Source organism: Canis lupus, chromosome 38, assembly GCF_011100685.1.
Source record: "Canis lupus familiaris isolate Mischka breed German Shepherd chromosome 38, alternate assembly UU_Cfam_GSD_1.0, whole genome shotgun sequence".
Taxonomy (NCBI): domain Eukaryota; kingdom Metazoa; phylum Chordata; class Mammalia; order Carnivora; family Canidae; genus Canis; species Canis lupus.
In genome coordinates this window covers 11062840-11077570 of record NC_049259.1, presented here as the reverse complement: position 1 = coordinate 11077570, position 14731 = coordinate 11062840, and the positions used below count along the sequence as shown (strand labels likewise).

The 14731-nt window shown below is 36.7% G+C and overlaps 1 long non-coding RNA gene across 4 annotated transcripts; it reads left to right on the top strand.

Annotated features, from left to right (window-relative positions):
- The first annotated feature begins 2596 nt into the window (after window positions 1-2596).
- On the top strand, window positions 2597-14399 carry LOC111094614. Of its 4 annotated transcripts, none has more exons than XR_005385697.1 (5): window positions 2597-2791; window positions 3567-3631; window positions 4138-4263; window positions 9350-9556; window positions 12704-14399. It is a non-coding gene; the product is annotated as an uncharacterized LOC111094614 (long non-coding RNA). The 4 variants fall into 4 exon arrangements; XR_005385696.1 differs by having other exon boundaries at window positions 11436-14399; XR_005385695.1 differs by lacking the exon at window positions 12704-14399 and adding an exon at window positions 6268-6339 and having other exon boundaries at window positions 9350-11369.
- Window positions 14400-14731: the final 332 nt, after the last annotated feature.

Here is a 14731-nt window from a genome sequence, read left to right as displayed (position 1 = left end):
GTATTGTGGTCAATACCGACCTATAAACATGAGTAACTGTAAGCTCACAGGAGCGAGGAACAATATAAGCTGTATAAAAGGATCCAAGAGAACTTATTAATTTGGATAACACTGCTAAATAACCAGTTAGATCTTTGTGGGATATCATTTGTCAAGATGACAGATTCTTCTCTACCAAGTATGCCTGTTTCGATGCTTAACTACTTCATGAGTTGGATCCTCTTTTCTCCCCTCTAGAACCTGTGTTGCCTTGTTTTGACCAATAGAATGTGGAAGAAGTGACACTGTTGTTACTCCCAAGATTAGATATTGCAGTCTTGGAACTCAAAATCATCATTTTGTATGGAAGTCTACTCTATGGCAGGATAAGAGGGCTGGCCTATGAAGGAAAACAAAGATTCCCAAGATGACAGCCAGTATCAACTGCTCAACACACAGGGCTTCCAGTCACAGTCTAGCCATCAGATGATTACAGCCACATGAGTGACTCTAAACAAGACCAAAGGAAGAAATTTCCAGACAGACAACCCAAGGGAGTTATGAGAAGTAATAAATAGTACTTGCTTTAAGCCACTAAGTTTAGATGGGTTTTGATGCTTAACAATGGCTAATTGATGCATACTGAAAAATAATTCATTTAGAGTGGACTTTTAAATAAACTGATGTTGTTTACAAAGGGAGCCCCATGCAGCTTTCAGCCACACTATATATGATACATTCAGTAACCTGCATGTATAAATGTTCAGGAATTTGGGATAGCACTGTGCTTCAATCATTATTTATATTAAGAATACATGAATTCTTTATAAATCTATTTTGTATAGATTTCAATTCAATTCAGTTTATTAAACTTTTAGGTTATACCAAGCCCATGTTAGTGGATATAAAATGATTAAATTCATGCTATTAAGAAACAGATGTATTTTCTTTAAAATAATCTGGAGCCTACTAAAGAGGAAAATTTGAAAGGAGAAGATAAGCAGAAGACAAACTATATTTCTCTGCCTCCCAGCTCTAGGACAACTAATTGTAGAGAAGAAATCCTATATGTCCATGTATTAAAGGAGTTCTGGGTACATTCTGTTTGCAGCATCCTTCCCCCTCCTTCCCCTTCCTTTCCTTCATCTAATCACCTTCTTTCTCCATGCAGCTTTATGCTACATTGTCCAATCAGGTTCTCCTTAAGAGAAGTAGGAGGAGACAAAGCTCAGAGAATTCATTCCAACTTCAGCACTGGCCTAATTCTAGGGTTAAAATGTAAGCTAGAACAGTGTTAGAGCTTTCTCTGGGCATCTATAGTACCGTTGCTTCCCGTGGCCAACTGGCCTAGTGCTTCTCATGGCTTCTCAGTATTGCTATTCCCTGGGAGCATTAACCATCCCTGAGTGTTCCCTCAATTCTCTTCTATAAAGGGTCCTTTCATTAAAGACAGTTCCTCGGTTAAATCCACTGAGTCTACCATGTTTTTTCTGGTGGAGACCTTGGTTGTTACATTACCCAGGAAATACTTTCAAGTGAAAAAGTTTGTTGAAAAGCAATGTAATAAAAACAAACAGACAAAAAATTACTTACAATAATTACTACCCTTGACCCCGCAATCCTTGGCATTTTGTGCAGGACCTACAGGAAATCTTCTACCTTTGCGATAAGCTAAGAGAGAACTAAATTGCTCTAAGGAAGGAAAGAGGTGCCAGGTAACGTGGTTACTTATGAACAGAGGCAAAGGTAGGTTAGCTAAAACCTGGGGCCTGCCGGGCCTGGAGGAGGCAGCAAGCAAGAGAAGACAAGCAGCCATTGAAGGAAGATTGGTACTTCGGGGATACTTTAATTTCTCTAAGAAATGTCTAGGAATATTTTGCATTATTTTTTCAGTGTTTCTCTCAAATCTAATTCTCCAGTGTGAAAAAAATGCTAGAATAGGTGTCAAACCGAGTGAAGTTCAGATCAGGGTGTTACTGTTAAGAGTCAACTTACAATAAAATGTACACAATGATCTTGTTAGTATAAAGATAATAGAATCTATGCCAGTAGATGTATAGAAAAAGAAAAATAAAGAGAGCCATCCATGTTGTACCTTGATAGTAGATTTCTTTTGGGGATGATATGAAAGTAGAATTGTGAGGGACTGTACATCTCTGTCTATCATCTATCTATCTATCTATCATCTATCTATCTATCTATCTATCTATCTATCTATCTATCATCTATCTACCTATCTATCATCTATCTATCTATATCTATCGATCTATCATATATCTATCATCAATTAGATGATAGATTTCTTTCTGCAGCATCTGAATTTTGTAAGTGTGGGTAAAATTTCTAATCAGAAAATTAAACAGCAAAGATAATACATGCTAAATATTAAAGGTAACTTTCTGGTTGTGTAGGGAAGGATTAGAGCATCTCGGAAATTCAGTGAGACTCCTGGCTTGAAGGCTGAGACAGATGGTATCTAGACTGTCAGGTAAAATGTCCTGAACATTGTGTCTAGCACAGGTATTATGTCACCAGACTTAATCCTCAAAACAAATCTACCTGACAGGTAATATTATCTCCTTATTATTGATGGGGAACATGACACTCAGACAGGCTGAGCAACTTGCTGAAGTTCACATGGCCTGTAAGTGTCAGAACTGGGATTCGGACCTGATGCCAACTCCCTCCAAAGCCTGACATTTATAGCTTCACTCTAGGCTTCCCAATGAAATTTATGAATATTTAACGGTGGGGGCAGACATATCATAATGGTTGTAGATTACTTTTAATTGCGGAGATCAACGTTAAAAGAGTAAGTACATCTGCTGTAAACCTTACTTGATCATGTTAATTTACAGTGTTGCTTATTCTACCTAAAACTTCTTGAAATAATATGAGTTGCTTCATCCTTTTACACATATATTTCCCCTTTCTTTCCTCTTCCATTAAAGATTAACAAATAAACCAAGCTTACATATATTAGACTATGTAACAACTAAATGAATTTATTTGTAAGTTTCCTACAACTTTTTTTTTCAACAGTTTGTTAAAATTAATAAACCAGATATTGTCAGATAATCCTTTTCTGCACCATTTCTTTTTTCTGCATCAACTCATCCAATACAAAGAAGTCTGCATGCAATGCTTTCCCTTAAAGTCTAGATGGCAGCAGAAGTACAATTATTATAAATATTTAGCACAGCATATTTACAAATGGCTTATGAAAAACATAAAATTTTAAAAAGTCTTGAAATCTGATAAATTACATAAGTTTAGAATTGGTTGGTGATTTATTTGTGTATTAGAGTATGTTTGGTAATTACTTTATATCATTTAGAGTACAATGATCTTAACATAGTTTTAATTTCAAGGATTCACTCGATATAAATAAGAGTTAATGATATTTAATACACATTACATTTACTAAACCCAGTTTTTCACTTTCCCCAATTTCTAGATTTGTGAATACCTTTAAACCCTTATAGGAAAAAAAAAGAGATAAATAGGGTGAGGTTGAGTGAGAAAACGTTTTGAGACCATGTGAATTAAGAAATGCTAACATTAATTCTGCCTCTCTGGTTCCTTAGAGTAACCTGCAATTATGTGTTGGAGATTAAAAGCATCAACTCTAGCAGATGAACATCTTTAAAAGGTATTGTAAGATAGCTACTCACTAATTATTCATTGATTGTACCATCTATTTGAGGCACTATCAGATTTAATATAAAGGAATAGGAAAAAAGCGACAGTGTATTACCGTAAAGTACATATTCCAATCAGGTAACATTGACTTTTTGATCTGGTCTTGCTAAGAGTAGACTGTTTCCTTCACATTCACTAAACTGTGGCCTCAGTGCCCTGGCAGTAGCAGCTGGCAGGCTCAAATGAGGTCACTGAGGATGCCAATAAGGGGGCTATGTACAAGGTGTGGGCGGGTAGAGGGAAGTGCCAGAGCAGGGAGCTACAGACAGAGTCTTACCAGCCTTAGACTTTGGACAAGTGAAGGGAGGTTAATTAGAAACCTAAGCCAGTAAGCTGAAGCTATGAGGGTTGCTGAATAGGAGTTGCAGTTTTTAATGAGGGCCAGGTACCTGAAGACACCCAGCCTGAAGAAGCCAGGAGGATAATTGTTGTATCTTACTCTCCTCCTGGTCACAGTTCCTCTGCCGATGCTTCCTTTTTACTGAAACCCAGCTTGAAGACACTGGGTAAGAGAAGCCTTGATCAGGGTTCATGAAGATCAGCTTCTGCGGAGCAAGAGAAGCAGAGACTGCATTTGGAGGGGTAAGTAGAAAATACCCTGCATAATCACTGCATTAGTCTGCTAAGGTTGTCATAACAGAATACTACAGTCTGGATGAGGTAAACAGCACAAAAGTATTTTTTTTCCCCCAATTCCAGAGGCTGGAAGTTCCAAGCTCAAGGTGTCAGTGTGTGTGGTTTCTCCTGAAGTCTCATCTCTTGGCTTGCAGATAGCTGACTTCTGGGTTCCTAAGTGGTCATCTTTCTGTCCATGTCTAATCACCTCCTCTTGTAAGGAGACCAGTCAAATTGGATTAAAGCTCACTCTGATGACCTCATTTAATTAACTCTATAAATATTTTATATCCAAAAGCATTCACATTCTGTGGTCCTGGGGGTTAGGACATCAACAGGAGAATTCAGGGGATACAATTCACCCATAATAGCCACCAACTCTATTATCCCAGGAAATAAAGGGAAAATGTGGGGATCCCTGGGTGGCTCAGCGGTTTAGCGCCTGCCTTTGGCCCAGAACGTGGTCCTGGAGTCCCTGGATCGGGTCCCATGTCGGGCTCCCTGCGTGGAGCTTGCTTCTCCCTCTGCCTGTGTCTCTGCCTCTCTCTCTCTCTGTCTCTCATAAATAAATAAATAAATAAATAAATAAATAAATAAATAAATAAAATCTTAAAAAAATAAAAAATAAATAAAGGGAAAATATGTGGTGATTGTGGTGCTGAAGAGACAATATGGTAGCGGTAATAATAATTTAGAAACCAAGATAATAATAAGATCATGACTAAGCCTCACAACCTTGAAAGTCCTTGATTTTTACTTTTAAAATGTTGTAATTTGCTTATGATATCCCTGTTACATAAACATTATCTAAAAACATTAATATGCAGAAAAGTGACTCACTCGAAAATTAATATACCACACAGAAAACCACTTAATTCTTTGATTTCAGTAAATCAATGATATGTTCAAATGTGCTTCCAAATAACCATAGCTCCTGGCTGGAGTGGAATGCTCTATGCCTCAATTTAAAAATTCTTTTGACCACATGTGCCCGAGAATGTGCTCAAACAAAACTGTAAAAGAGGCCAGGATTCAACTTCCTACCAACATCAGTGTCCTTCCTCCTCCCATCTTTGAAACTTGTTAGGAAAAGATTTGATAAATAGAACTTATACTTAGTGAAATGGTACAGCTTAATGGGTAATCTCATTTGCATTTCAATAGGAGACAAAGCTTTAAAGAAGAATTTCTCAAACTCCATTTTCAGAATACCAGTCTTCTAAGAGATATTAATCTGTAGTCCTTTAAAAAGATGGTTCTGTATAAATTAAATAGAGTTAAAATAATAAACTATAGAAAACTGAACAAAATACATATTTATTTTAGAGCTCAAAGCATGTTCAATATTTAAGGTTCTAATGATACAAAAATTTTCTTAACCTCGCCTTAAAGGATATAATCAAATAAAATTGAGGAACATCAGCCATTAATATGCAAGGGAAGAGAAAACAGGCTCTTTCTAGTCCTGAAATTGGACTGGAACCTTCAATCACAGTTTTATCACCCCAGGCAAAGCCATAAAAGTTGGTGAACATGCACCTGATTCAGATGAATAGGACCTTTATCCTATGCTAACTAAAGAGGGTAGGGAAAAGGTGTACTTGACCTCAGGGAACACTTCCATACTGGGAATTCAGCAACAACAAAACCTTTGATAAAAGACTAACTTCCTGCCGAGAGAACGGTTGGAATTTAAGAGGATCTTTGTTTAATCAAGGAATGTGACTTGACAATGAAATTCATTCTTTCTAGGAATGCATTTCAAATCTCACAGGTTGAAAATTTTCTTAGGTCCCTTTCTGTCACATGGCAACCTAGCAGACTTTTAGAACATTCTAGTGCACTTAATATTGTCAACTTAATGCACCTAACTCAAAGCATAAGAGTAAATGAAGATTATACTAAGTCAGCTCTGAAAAATAGTGGTGTCAGTTTTCTCATTAAATTAACTGTATCAGTCTAATCTTATAGGACAATAATGTGACCACTATGTCAAAGGAGGATGTTGAAAAAACGGAAGGCCGTGCAGGCACTCTCATTCTAGTAAGTTATGGCTTTTATTATTCCAATTTCACCACATACATACACACTCACACACACTCACTCTTACTAACGCATACTCACACATTCACACACCAAGCCACGTGTACTGCAATCTTTGAATTCACATGCAGTTCTCATGGCTCACAGTTCCTCATGCTTAGAGTCAGTGATGATACCACACTTTTGTCCACAATGAACATGAGCTCTTACTTTCAAGCAGGGTAATATTCTGAACCTTATGTTAGCCTCTTCTGGGACAGAAAGAACAGGCAGCAAAGAGGTCTAGTCATTACTCCTTCCCCTTCTTTGAGGTCATCTCATGGGGCAGGTCCCCGCTAATCTATAGTATCCGTGTTAACAGACAATATGTGCAGACATATATCTCTGGAAGTTTCCTTTTTTTTTTTTTAAATTTTTATTTATTTATGATAGGCACACAGTGAGAGAGAGAGAGGCAGAGACACAGGCAGAGGGAGAAGCAGGGTCCATGCACTGGGAGCCTGACGTGGGATTTGATCCTGGGTCTCCAGGATCGCGCCCTGGGCCAAAGGCAGGCGCTAAACCGCTGTGCCACCCAGGGATCCCTCTCTGGAAGTTTCCAAACATCACATATTCCCTTTAATGCAAAAGTGAAATTTATCCTCCTGAGAAAGTTGCTTAGAAATTTTGTTGTAAAAAAAAAAAAAAAAAAAAAGAAATTTAGTTGTATTTGAGAACAACAATTAATAATCACACTTTGTTATATTTTTATAAACAAAGATATTTCTATAAATAATATATTTTTTCTTATAGTTTGCAATAAAAAAGAAAAATCTTAACATACTACAAATGTTTGGGAGCATTAGGTCTACAAACGAGAATGTGGCCAAACATCTCCTGAAATGAACTCATTTTTTATAATATATATATAATATATAATATAATATATAAATAATATATATATACATATATGTGTGTGTATATATATATATATATATAGAGAGAGAGAGAGAGAGAGAGAGAGAGGGAGAAAGAGAGGTCAGTGAATATAATCTTGAACAAATACCTAGAGATACGGACCACTGCCAGTACACAGATATCACTCCTCATATTTTGGTAAGAAATTGAGAAGGGCAAAGCTTTAAAATTCATGTTCATATTGCTGATGTTTCAAGTAGTCATGAGACATAATCCAGAACGTAGGGTTTCAATTTCTCAACTTCTGGTCTTTCACCAGAGGGGAGCCCCTAGGAGAAGGCAAGTGTACTGGGGTTCTGACATGATTAGGAAGCTCTGCACGTCAGAACACATGGTGGCATATTTCCACTGGCCAAATAAAGGTATGCTGAGACATTAAAAGAAAGAAAAGACTATGCTTGAACTGTACAAGGCAGAAGAACCATATACACAATGAGTATGGCTTTGATTATTTCTCCATGTCCATGTAAGGATTTATAATACATAATCCAGCTTTAATTTTTTGATAATATTTCTATGATCCATTACTTTTGCTTCACACAAAACAGCTTTCTCTTGAGAAAATTATGAATGCCTCAAGAAGAGGAATTCTTGATGTTTGCTTTTGACAAAAGACATTTCCCAACACACATTATTTGTTGTGTGTCCAGCACCTCCTAACCTGCAGGCCTGTGTTTCTGTGAAGCTACAATCCATCAGGCTGCAGCTAGCATCAGATTAGTCCTACAGGAAAGCACTTGCGACTTTATGTACGTAACTGAAACAAGCCGGTCCATTGTACACCGGTGTAGAATGGAATATTGGAATGCTGTTCTGGTAGATGTTGCCCTTGTAAGCACTAGACACTGTGGTGTGCTGAACACGATGGTCTCCATTTAACTGTGGATACCTGAAGAGCTTTTTCATGTCACATACAGGCAATACAGATTGGAAGTACTTGATGCCTGTTGTAGCTTTGGGAGGGTGGATAGAAATCTATTATTAATCTCATTACCTAGCATCAAAGAGTTCTAGACTACTGCAGTTGACTAATTAATATACTGCTGAGAAAGTAATTGCAATGTAGCAAGCACAACTACATGATAATATTCATCTTTCATGCTGACAAGGAGAATCTGCAAAACTATCTTTTTCTGTAAAATAGGATTAATATGTTTTGCTTCCCAGATATATATATATAAGCAATAAGTATGTTTTAAGCAAAAGTGAATGTGTGTGCTCTCTAAAGGTATAAAGTCAAAATATTGGCATCTCAACTAAGATAATTTATTTTGCATCTATTTTGGTAGGTTGGAGTCGCTTCTCTGTGGAACAAAAAGGTCTAGAGGGGGGAGGACAAAGAGACAAGAGGTCTAGGCTCCTGCCCCTCCACCCCACCCCCGCTCCCCACCAACTCCCCCTTCTTCTACTGAAGCATCTCAGTAGTTGCTGGATTTACATCCTAGATTTCCAGTTGCACTGATGCTTGGGTTTTTGGTTTTTTTTTTTTTTTTTTTTTTTTGCTCCCTAAGAAATCTGATGAGAGCAGCGGCCTCTTAGATAAGGGCAGCCACTCTGGAGACAGGTTTCCTGCATGCAGATCTCTGTCACTTTGCAGCTGTCAGTAACCCCTTTCTCCATTAAATTTCCTCAACTCTAAATTGGCTCTTTCACAGGGTTTTCGAGTGGATTAAATATGTCACTACATGTAAAGTACTAAGGGCAGCACGATTAGTGCTGTATAAATATTATCTTTCATTTAGACGTGAGATAGACCAATGGAGTTCATAAACAGAGGACTCCAGAGCTGGAAAAGAACTTACCTACACTGAGATCTAAGAGCATTACACACGTGTGTATATTTACACGGCTAAACATAGGTAATGTCAGAAGCCAGACCCACAATGTATTTTATAGTCATTCATGTGGATAAAAGTACTCCTAGTTACGAAGAAGTTAAAACATATTTAGTCTAAACGTGGGAATGCTGATAGTCTGTGTTTTGCAAACTCTACTCCAGATTTTGAAGTAGAAAAGTATTCACTCGTTAATGAGCTTTCTCTCTCTTTTTTAGGAATGAATTTACCTACAGAGGTATACATAGATTTCTGGATGGTGCTAGATGGATGGAGCACTGCTCTGCCACAGGCCAGTCATGTCTGATCGCCCATCCTCACCAGCTTCAGTCCAGGCCAGGTTCTTGGCCTTGAGTGGGGTTTCATCTGATTCATGCCTGGATTATAGTCACTCACGCACGACACCTAGACCAGTCAGATGTTCAGTAAGTATTTCTTGAATGAAAAAGTGAGAGAAGAATGAAGCTTTCTTTCTGTTGATACCACTTAGAGCCCACTTTATAGGGCCTGTATCTGAGGCAGGAATGCTTCACATGGCTGGACAGTTGGGGGGCGTTGCACAAGGATACCAGGGCCAGGACCCACGTGGGCTTAGCAGTCAGCCCTGCCCAACCACTGTGGAGATGAGTCCACCCTGAGAAAGGGACTTTTTCCTTTCTGCCTGAATAATATGCCATCCAGCTGTGCATCACTGGTTTGCTGATGATGATGAAGGGAGGCTCGTTTTACTCTGCCCACAACAGTGTCTTTCAAGAAGGGGCTGCCCGGCTAGTGTCCCCACTAGTGATCAGATCAGAGCAGGGACACTAGCTGTCCCTGCGGGTCAGAGTCTGGCATGGTTGGCTCAGGCTCCAGGGGCTAGCCTTGGAGCTGGCTTCCAGTTTCCATGTGTAGGTAACCATTACCCATCAGTAGACATTTCTGACTCTGATGTGTCTCTTTGTCAGACTTATGTAGACTTTGGTTGCTTATTAATTCTGTGGTTATCTATTTTTGTACCTCTCCATGGCTCCATCACAACTGAATCTGCCCACTGTACCTTAACTGTCAGCCCCTTCAGCCCACATCTCTTCTCTATTTCCTTACCAAACTTGTTCACAGGATCCCTCGGTTTCTACCCGTACTGCCTCAGACAATCTCATCCTGACATTCTTTTCTCAAATTCTAATCCTCCTTCATTCTGCCTTCTGCTCAACTTCATACTCTATTTCTCTCCTGCCTTTGGGGCTCCACACATTCCGGAACGTTGATCCCTAAAGGAACATTGTCACATGTTTCTTATCTGCATCCCTGCATCTGTTCCTGACCCTCCAGCTATCATTAGAATCTTTAGAAATAAATGAACCCTTCCAATCTATGCCATTCCAAAGCAAACCACGTTCTGATTCCAATACCTGGCTTGAATCTACACAGTTTTGGTTGTACTATGTGTGAGATAATTTTTTAAAAATATATCTTTGTTCACTAAAACCTTAAAAAAAGTCACAACCATATAAAATACCATTTGCCCAGCACACCATGTTTTGAATTTTTTCAGTAATATTATGTTAAGTACACAGTTAGAAACTTAACTACTAGGAAGGTGTCAACCACATCTTTGCTGCTGATGATAACTGTCTTCGTCTTGAGATCTGTTTTAGGGTTCTAAATTTCTATACAGGGCAGAAAGCATCTATGTAAAATATACAATAATCCTTCCTTACTGTTATGACACTGTGCACATGCAAATTATAGAAACAAAAAAGAATAGGCTCTCATCTGTATACTGTACTATTTATATTGTGTATGAATCTTTTCATTAGATCAATTCGTCACCACGAATCTTGAGTCTTTTTATACTATCAAGTGGCCCATACAAGATCATTATGAAAATCACTTTTCTTGGGCTGTGTTTCTAAAGCAAACATTTCATTTCCTTCTTTTGACTTCTAGAACACAGATATTCAATGTGCAGCTTTAACTTTTGTTTAGCTGCATTTTCTTCACGAAAGAATCATAATTAAAGAAAACCATTTAAAAACTTCACAAGCTTTAAAAGGTTCTGAGCAATTAGGCTAGGTAATTAGAAACATGATAAAGGAGAAGCTTGGGAAAAGGATTTAAACCCCTATTGAACATTTATATCAAAAAATGAATAAGGAATAGAGAAAATTAAAAGCATAGTTTATATCTGGTGGGCAAAGGAGAAAGCCAATTACTCTGTAACATGCTTATTTATCTAGATTTAGTTATTCATAATATGTAAAAAAAAAAATCAGATGTGCTGGAAGGGAAAAAACAGAGTTGTTCCTTTTCATCTTGCAGGCAATAAAACATGCCTATACGGGGAAAGGATTTTCTACCTGGCAATATATATATTTTCACTTCTTCAAAATATAAATTAAAAAGATAGCCAATATATGTCTGAAGTTAACCAGGTAACATTATCTACTTTGCAAGTCAGAAGATAAATTTTAGAAAGAGGGCAATAGCTCTACATGCAAAGACTAATCTGGAAGCAGACAGATGGCATTGCAAAAGAAGGCCATCCACACACGTTTCCTTGAATGAACAAGATGTTTTGCTTGTGCCTTGTTTGGTGACTTGAACTACTGCTGCAAAGGGCATGTTCACAAACTTGAGACAAGCAGGAAAACAAATTTAGAAAAATTAGTAAATGTAAAGATCACCGTGAAAGTACTACCTAGGACCTAAAATGAACAAAACAAAACAAACTCTTTCTATTGTGTGAGTTTTTGCAACTAAAATGCTTTTTAAATGAATCTAAAAGATCTATAACAATTTTAGATTTTTAGGATAGTGACATGAGGTATGTATTACAAACAACATATGTTGTTGGGTTGTTGTTTCTTTTCTTTTTTTTTTTTTTTAAGTATTTTACAGTTTCTTGGCCATATTGTCCTCTAAAAAGATGTGATAAACTACACATGACATAAATTGTGCCATTTTGGTCATTTTTAAGGGTACAATTTGGTGGCATGAAGTACATTCACATTATTATGCAACCATCACCACCATTTATCCTCAGAACTCTTGCATATTCCCCAACTAAAAACTCTGCTTATTGAACAGCAATTTCCCATTACTCCCCTAGCCCACTCCCTTGAAACTCCACCATTCCACTTTCTGTCTCTATGACTTACACTACTTTAGGAACCTCATAAGAAGCTCTTTAGTGACTGGCTATTATGTTTTTTAGGTCTATTCATGATACAGCAGGTATCCCAATTTTCTTTATCCATTCCTGTGTCAAGGGGTACTTGGGTTGCTTCTATCTTTTGGCTATTATGAATAATAATGTTGCTCTGAACAGGAATGTACAAATACCTATTTGAGTCCTGGAACTGGAATTGTTGAATCATATGATAATCTTATGTTTCATTTTTCCAGTATCTGTCACACAATTTTCCAGAGCTGCTGCACCATTTTACATCCAATCAATAGTGCACTAGGGCTACAATTTCTCCATGTCTTCACTAACACTTGTTATTTTATTTTTTGTTGTGTTTAATTAATGGCCATTCTAGTGGATGTGAAGAGGTATTTTATTGTGGTTGTATTTCTTTTTATAGGATTTTCACCCAGTAGCAACCAACTGACAAGAACTGACCAAAACCAAGCTTATGACATTTTCTTCATCCTTTCTCACCCTAACTTTTAGGTTTACAGACATTTCTTTCTATAGTTAGAATTCCAGAGATCTATATGATTATAAATTGAGGTCAAGATTCCATTTAGTAGGTAACAAAACAAACTCAGTTTGTGGAAATTAAACACAGTCAACATGTGTAGGTCTGATTTCAAAGGTATTCTATTATTATCTATCATAGGCATTGTGGAAATTAATTTTGAAAATACACAAATTTCTAACATAAGATTCTTCCTTGATAGGGGTCCTCTTAAATAAAATATCATAATTTTGACAGTTAATTATGAACTAGAAATATGCAGATTAAAATGACTTTGGACATCAGGAAAGCATTTGGTATATTTTATCTGAAAGGAGCTCTGCATGAGTCCGTCTGTTTCATGAACAAATTAGTCAAAAGATAAATGACTTAATTTTGCTCCTTTCCTGCCTCAGGCTTTTTAAAATATCTCAGGTGGTCTAATGGAATTGGGCAACAACATGGAATTTAATAGAATATTATTTGCCTGGTTACCATTCTTACTGTTATTGACATATAATTGAAAAATACAAAGTAAGAATTTTCTCCAATTGTGTAAAAAATTACATTTCCTTTTTTTGTTTCCTCATGAAATCCAAAGTCATAATAACCTCCATTTTGTAATTGCAGGTTAAATTGAAACTGATGAATTTATTAATGTTGATTACTTAATAAGTAACCAAATTGTTTTTCTATTTTATTTGTATTTTAAATCTTTGGAATGACAATTTTCAAAAATACATTGGCTCAGAGTATTTTACATCTTACTTGAACAATTGCACTACATTGTTTGTGTTCCTTAAAGTTGCATAATTTTAAAATATTTGGACTAAGAGGAAACAAAGAAACTAACCAAACCTGCACATTAATTTTGAAGAAGCAAGAATTGATTCCTAGAAAAATTAGACTTACTCAACATGGGCTCCCTGGTTAATTCATATAGGCTTGGATTAAACTTCTGACTGGTCAGGTAGTAATCGGTTTGTTATCCACTTTATATCAACTGTCATGCCACAGCCCCATTGCAAAAACGGCTACATAAGGTAGACGATTAGGTAAATAAATTCAAGTATTGGTTTATTTATTAATACTGAACTGCTTTTGTTGGAAACCTTTCTAAAATGTGTTTGGTTTCTTGTCCTTAATTGATGTACAAAAAAACCAAAAAAGATTGTAACATTCATTCTGTGTGATGATTTCTATATTATGTTGTTTCAGAAAATCGGGTTTTTTACTCAAATCCACATTCCCCATTCTGGTATAGAGGAAGGCTCTGTGACAAATGTTTAGGTGCTGAAAGTTTTTCCCCCCACTCTCTGTGATGAAGATGGCATAAAACTAGACCTCTGAATGAATGAGTTATTCCTTAAATTGTAACTAAGAAAACTTATTGCCTTCTTTTTTTTAAAACATCAATTATGGACACTGAATCATTATTCATATTTAGCATCCCAAGGAAATGGGTTTAAGACAGAAAAGCCTTCTTCATTTGCTGATTGTTGTTATTACCCTCCTAAACACTGTCCACATCTATCTTACCTTTAAATATGTCAAAACTTCTTAAAATTGGAATTTACTGAACCTAATAAAATGAAATAAACTCATTGAGGATGTTGTGAATAGTATGTAATATTTCATTTTTTTCCCGTGGGCAAATGTCTCTTGCCTTTTTAAAGATTTAATTGAAATAATAATTTTATTCATTTACACACATTTGCTCTTCTCTCCAAAAGGGAGGGAAGGTGGAAGCAGCAATGTAAAGCAGAACAGAACACATAGAATTATTTGCAAGATGGAATTTCAGACATAATCCATCCCTTGTAGATTTTTCTGTCCCTGAGCTTTACCGTTTCATTTCCAAAAACATTCCTATAGAACTTTTATCACCAGAACATATTCTTAAAGCATATGGACACAGATGGTCCTGAAAAC